Source organism: Amblyomma americanum, unplaced genomic scaffold (genome assembly GCF_052857255.1).
Source record: "Amblyomma americanum isolate KBUSLIRL-KWMA unplaced genomic scaffold, ASM5285725v1 scaffold_69, whole genome shotgun sequence".
Lineage (NCBI taxonomy): Eukaryota > Metazoa > Arthropoda > Arachnida > Ixodida > Ixodidae > Amblyomma > Amblyomma americanum.
This window is the reverse complement of record NW_027526541.1, coordinates 404,910-411,587: the sequence shown is the minus strand read 5'-3', so window position 1 is coordinate 411,587 and position 6,678 is coordinate 404,910. Positions and strand designations below refer to the sequence as shown.

The 6,678-nt window shown below is 51.1% G+C and overlaps 1 long non-coding RNA gene across 2 annotated transcripts in view; it reads right to left on the bottom strand.

The window, feature by feature from the left end:
- Window positions 1–220: 220 nt before the first annotated feature.
- The window catches only part of LOC144112349 (uncharacterized), a 59,377-nt gene continuing 52,919 nt past the window's right edge, over window positions 221–6,678 (bottom strand). For both annotated transcript variants that reach the window (XR_013310224.1, XR_013310226.1), the window contains one exon: window positions 221–330. This is a non-coding gene — a long non-coding RNA (uncharacterized LOC144112349). The remainder of the gene's footprint in view (window positions 331–6,678) is intronic.

Here is a 6,678-nt window from a genome sequence, read left to right as displayed (position 1 = left end):
ATATATAGTCCACACAAGAGCCCTACCCTTCTGTAGCGTAAAACTGCCCATTGATTGCAGGACTAAAGCTGACCCATAGGGTGCAAGCCGTAGTCTTTCTGGAAGTGCAGGCAGTGTTGAAATCTTGAGACAAATCTTACATCTGAGGTAAGCTGTGTCATCTCGTGTTCAGGTGCAGGTACTACTGCAGAATGCACACAGAGGATTTATCAAACAATCGGACAGAAATATACCGTCGTGTTTATTTTTCCACATGCTACACCATATTACAGCAATGGCCCCGGCAGTCTTCTCCATACAGGTGGGGGCAGTACGCGCCATGTAATTGACCTGCACAGAGAAGAAAACATGTAATAAACTTTCCAACTACAAAGCTTAGTACGACGTGACCACGGGCTTAGTTCATGTCTAAAAATGTAAACTGCACAAAAGGCAGGAATAAAGGGGGATGCATGAAAACAATGCCACAAGTGCAGGCTTCTAACTGTTTATTAATGAGAACCAAGATCAGAAAATATATGCAGAAAAAACAAAAAGACGTCCCAAATAACAAATACTTAATTGCTCGCATATGCTCACATAATCGCAAGCACACTGGCTTGTCAAGAAAAAAATTCATGCTGTGGCCAACAAAACAAAAAACCACTAAGAAATCACAAAAATCCAGAATATTGTTCCCAGCTCTAGTGTCAAACTGTAGGCATCCCCGATGCCGGACTACTGGGAGGGTCGTGACAACAAAAAGACATGTATGAAATGGAAACTAGTAAAAGGTGAGAAAATAAAATGCAAGTGAACGAATCCTTCTTTGCATTCTCATGCATTTAGTTCTCCATATTATTTTCATTTACTTTCATTGTTAAATAAGTCTTATCCCTCACCTGCAATTTTGCTCGTTTGCTGCTTTCTGCTCGTTTGCTGCTTTTCCATTCCATCATCTACGAATTTTCATTTCTGCTTTCAGAGTTTGCCTTCCCAGTGGTCTGATTTATTGAGTGGCTAAGGTTTTATGCAGCCCCTGGTCTTCCCAGTGGTATGATTTATTCAGTGGCTAAGGTTTTATGCAGCCCCTGGTAACACTATGGCTCTGGTCCCTGATGCCACAGTAAGGTTTTCAAAGGTTCTTATCCTACACCCATCTTCCCCGAGGTGCAGGTGATTTGGCGGATGACGTGTAGCATGAAGTGCAGACGATGGGCACACAGAAGACGAGGCAGATACAAGGAAGTTCAACTTTATCAAACGTTTAAACACAGGACAGGCACGCAGACACAGAATAAAACTGAAGCAGCACGCTTGACACTACAAACACATGAGCTCCAAGCTCTTTTCTCACAGCTTATTGAAACCGCGGCTTGCGACTTCGCTCGTTCGAAGCCCAACGCAAAAACCGAATAAAAATATGCAGCGTGCACAGTTATAGCGTCATCCGAATGTTCGAGACGCGAGCGAGGGCACTGGGAGAGGAAGTAGGTGCCGCGGAACTGACACTGTTGTTCCCCTCTCCACCACCTTTGGGACGCTGCTCGCGGCTTCTAGAATCGCTCAGCCGCGCACCGCAAAGTCATGGTCCCGAGAGAGGAGGACCTGGCCCGTGCGCTGGAAAGCAATCGGGAGCGCGCGTGCACACGAAAGCCTTCCAGAGAGTTCCACACTTTCTCTTTCGGCAGCGGGCGCGCCGAGAGCACCCGGCGCTAGCCGCAGCGGCCTTACATGCCCCACCATAAGAAGATTGCTGGGCTTTTTTGTCCGGCCTATCTGAACATAAACTCAAGGCCGCGACTCGTCGGCTGAACATCTGAAGTTCACATGCACAGTTCTAATGCACTGTCGATTTCCAACGTGCACTGCTTTTGCGGCAAGTCCAATATCTTGCAGTTTTCACAGTGTGACGAACAATGTCTTTGGGCGGTTCGCAAATCATCCACGCACACAATGGCAAACATATCCATACAGGTGAGCGGGAACGTTGACGCCCACCAGCGTGCGTGACTCAGGCTTACATAATAGACTAATCTTGCCAAGTAGAATTCGGGAGCCGGGAAAACGCGTCGGCGTTTCCATTAGACGAAACTTTTCTGTTGCTGACTGTGACATTATACCGCTGCAATGCAAGTGCCCACCTGGCGAGTTTGGCGCCATATGCCGTACTCGTGGTAAGATGGGAAAGAGGGTTATGGTCCGACACTATGCGAACCTGTGCTTCGAATACCCAGTGCTCGAATTTTTCCAGTGACCAAATAATTGCAAATGCTTCTCGTTCTATTGTGGACTAACGTGCCTGAGTTGGGGTGAAGCGGTGGCTGGCAAATGCGATAGGCTTCTCCCGGCCATCTTTCCCCATTTGCGCGAGACAAGCATCAGCTGCAATTTTGGAGGCATCTGTAAAAAGCCGGAACGGCTGTTGTAAGTCTGGCGTGCTCAGAGACATCGCATGGCAAAGTGAATTTTTCAGCCATTCCAGTGCCCGCAGTGCCTTGGCCGACCATGGAATCAAGTTGGGTACCCCTCGCTTCGTCAAGGCTGTTAACGGCGCTGCTACCTCTGCGTAGTTCTTTACGTACTCGCGGCAGTAGCTGCAGAGCCCAAGGAGACTGCGAAGCTGTTTTTTGGTGGTTGGTGGCATGATATCTCTAATCGCCGCTAACTTTTCTGGGCCCGGCGAATGCGTTCCACCACCTACAACTTGGCTGAGGTATTTAATGTGACTTCACGCAATTTGGCATTTCTCCGCACTCACCCGAAACCCTGCCTTACGTAGGTGGAGAACTGCATCTAGCTGTTTCAAATGGTCATGCCATGTCACGGAGAATATGGCTATATCGTCTAGGTATGCCGTGGCATAATCTTGGTCTTTTGCCAGCACTGTGTTCATGATCTTTTGAAACGATGCCGCCGCATTCTTCAAGCCGAATGGCATGACGCGCCAGGCATATTGACCGTCATGCATGGTAAAAGCAGTCATATGCCGACTCTCTGGGGCCATAGGTACTTGCCAGTACCCACGACGTAAGTCTACTAGCGTGATGAACTTAGCATGTCAGACTTTCAGTACAAGCTCTTGTGGGTGCGCCATAGGAAATGCATCGGTGCATGTAGCCGCATTCAAAGTGCGATAATCTATGCAGAGGCGCACTGAACAGTCTTTCTTCCCGACGCATACGACGGGGTGTGCGTACTTGATCTCGATTGGGTAAATCAGTCCCATTTCCGAGAGTTTGTTTACTTGTCGGCTGACTTCGGTCTTTAGAAGCTCTGGGACTCTATACGGGAATGATTATTTAGGTTGGTGCCCATCTTCTAGCCCGATGCGATGCTTTCCGACCTTTGCAATACCCGGCATCTCGCGAAACAGGTCACAGTATTTCGCGAAGACAGTCCCTACATCAGCGCGCTGCTTCTCACTTAAGTGAGCTAGTTGTTCCTGAGTCAGCGGAGCAATACTTTTACCATGTGGTATGCGGGGTGTGTATTCTACTTCCCTGAACTCTGCGTCTTCATCAAGAACGACACCCACGTGCCCGGTTCTAGTGTAGTACGGTCGGTGGCGATTTGCATGTACAATGGAGCTTGTACGCCCTCCAATGTCGATCCGCTAAGAATGCTCCCTTTCGCGCGCAATAACTGTAAAGGAGCCCCGCCACTTTGGCGCTAGTTTTGTGTCACGATCGGTGTCGAAGAGCAGTACACGGTCCCCGACATCAAACGTTTTCTGCCGTGTCGCCCGGTTGTAAGACTGCGCGTAGCTACCCTGCCGCGCGCTTGCTGTGAGCCCGGCCTCGTCCGCAGCGATCTCGAGTTGTTCGCGTAACTGCTTCAGATATCGCGCTGGTTCCTCCCGTAAGGTCCTCAGGAATGGCACTTCACCTGTCCAGGTTCCTAGTAGAATCGCGAGCAGTCCTGTCGGGTTTCTACTGTAAAGCAACCTGAATGGTGCGACACCCGTTGTTTCGTGGGGGACTTCTCTTAATGCCCAAAGAACATAAGGGACCAACCTGTCTCCGTTTCTTAGGTTTTTTGTATGACGTGGTACAGCATATTTTTTAATAAGCGGTTCCATCTCTCCACCGTGCCATTGCTCTCGGGATGCTCTGGCATGAAAAAGCGAGGTGAACAGCCTAGCCTAGACACCATTTCCTGCGTCAGTTGTGATTTGAAGCTCGTCCTTTGGTCCGAACATATCCCTTCCGGTACGGCTAAAGATCTCTAGCAAGGCACTGCATTTTGCCTTCGCTGGTAACGATCGCAAGCACACAACTTCTGGCCAGCAGGTACAGAGGTCGACAAAGCAAAGGGCATACTTGTGTCCTCGGGGCAACGGTACCTCAAGAGGTTCAACCATGTCGACGTTTACGATCTGGAAGGGGTGTTCAGGTCTGGAGGTCTGGTGAGCGGTGTAATAAGGATTCTGTCAGTTTGGAATCTATCCGACCGAATCTGACACGTGTGACACGTTTTACAATGCTCGGCCACGTCTGCTTCTAGTCCAGGCCAGAAGAAGCTGTATTTTATTCTGGGTTTGTTTGGTCTTCTTCGGGCCCAAGTGGCCTCCCCACAGTGAGTCGCGTGCCAGCGTCAGGACATCCTTCGGCCCTTCAGCTGGCGAAACAAGCTGCTTCACCTTTGTGCCTATGATTGTGTCCTGATGGAAGAGTAGCCCGTCAGACACAAACATTCCCCCTTCCCTTCTTTGGCATCGGTCCACGCTTTTGTCAAGCTGTCGTCGCCAATTTGAGCCTCGCGTAATTTTACACGTTGACTCGCCGCGTCGCGTGCATCGGCGTCTTGTTCGATCACCGTATCGGGGGTCATATCGGGGCTTTCCTTACATGCTGTCTCCTCAGAGTGCTCACGGCACGTAGTCTCCCGAATATTGTTTGTGGGCCCAGTCGCAGTGAGCTGGTTTACGGCCCGTGTCTCACTGCCGTGGTCCAGTTGCTGTATTAGCTCCCAGTCCTCTCGCGTGATCCAGCAATTCAGGTCTTTCGAGAGCTCGTTGGTAAGGGCGCACACAACGTGTGCTCTCTGGGGGGTCTCCACAGTTAGTCTCTGACGTTCCAAGTTCATAGGTACAGTGACTAGCGCTGCATCAACCTTCTTGTGAAAGGCGCAGACCAGTTTGATCCTGCTTGCAGGCTTGCGATATTCACTCGGCACAATGTCTTCTCTAACCACAGTAATCTCCGCGCCCGTGTCGACGACGGCGTTGGTGGGCACACCGGCGCATTCTATCTCGACTTCTTGTAACTTAGAGGTCCGCACGCAGTCATTCTCTGCTCGTGTTTTTATCTCGGCGACCAACGCGTCGTCACCTTGAACTATCTCACAAGCCTCTCTGCTTTCCTCGGTTGCTACTGCCACCCTGTTGGTTCGCGCCCCCTTTGCGGTGACGTTGTCCTTCTTGCGATTGGCGATCTGCCCAGAGGACAGAAAATTTCTAGCGATATGCCCCTCTTTGTAACATGCGAAGAAGCCCGTCCGCTTTCTGGTGCTTACTTCGCCCTCCTTGGGGCTCTCAGGCGCTGCCGAAATTGGCCGCACCGCTCTTCCTTTGCCCTTAGCAACCTCGAACGAGTCGAGCTCGTGCGCCAGCTCCTTAAGTGTAAGCCACTTTTTGCCCTCGCGCAGACGAATATACTCTAATCCTTCAGCGCTAAGGCCGCATTTTATGCGGTCTGCTATCATTAGAGAAACTATTTCTTCTTTTGTTCCGCCTTTCTGGCTCGGAGGTAATAATCAAAGAAGGTACGCGTACGGGAGGCAAACTGCATCCAAGTCTCGGCCTTCCCCTTACATGCCTTCTCGAAACGCTCTAAGTATTGTGACGGGGCTAGCTTTAGCTCGCTGAGCACTGCGGCCTTCACCGTGTCATAGCTGTTGCATTCGTCCGCCTCGAGCCCATGCAGGAGGTACCTGACCCATTCTGTCATTGCTGGTGCTGGCAAACATTTTTTCTACCTCGTCGAACCATAAAGGCACCTTCGCATCATTCGGTAGTTTGAACCCCTTCAAGATTTTGGCGCACTCAATGACCGAGTCTAAGCCTAATAGCGGACGCTAATCGGGGTCTGAGCCCATCGCGGCTAGCCTTCCACTCACTGGCCCATGCAGGGAATTTTGCAGCGCAGTGCGCTCGGCTGCTTCTATCTCCATCTGCTGTCTCCGAATTCCCACTTCCGCTATTCGGGCTTCCGCTATTTTAGCCTAGGCTTGGACTTCCGCTATTCGAGCCTCTGCCTCTCGTAGCTTCAGTTCGTACTCGAGCTGCGACTGGTTCATTGTGAATGTGGCGTCTTTCGCGCCTGTCCCTGGAGCGTCAAGCTGACTAGCGCCTGTCCCTGGAGTGTCAATCTGACTACTTCCTCCTGCTTTCTTCTTACCCATTCTCCTCTCGGGCTGCCAGTCAACGCCACGCACCTCCCAGCTCTAATGCCTGAGCTACGCAAGCCAACGGACGAAAGAAATCCTGCTCACCTGAGCAACCGTAGCTCCTCCCCGCCGCGTCGCTCCTCTCTGTAGGGGCCACTCCTTGACATCGGTGCCTCGGACTGTCGCTGCTTACGGTCCCTAGGTCCCCTGCACGCGTCCACGACTCCGCTCCCTCGTTGAATGACCGGTGGTCTAGATGAGCGCAGGAAGACGTTGCGCTCGCTCACGATACGGGCTGGCTCTTGCAGA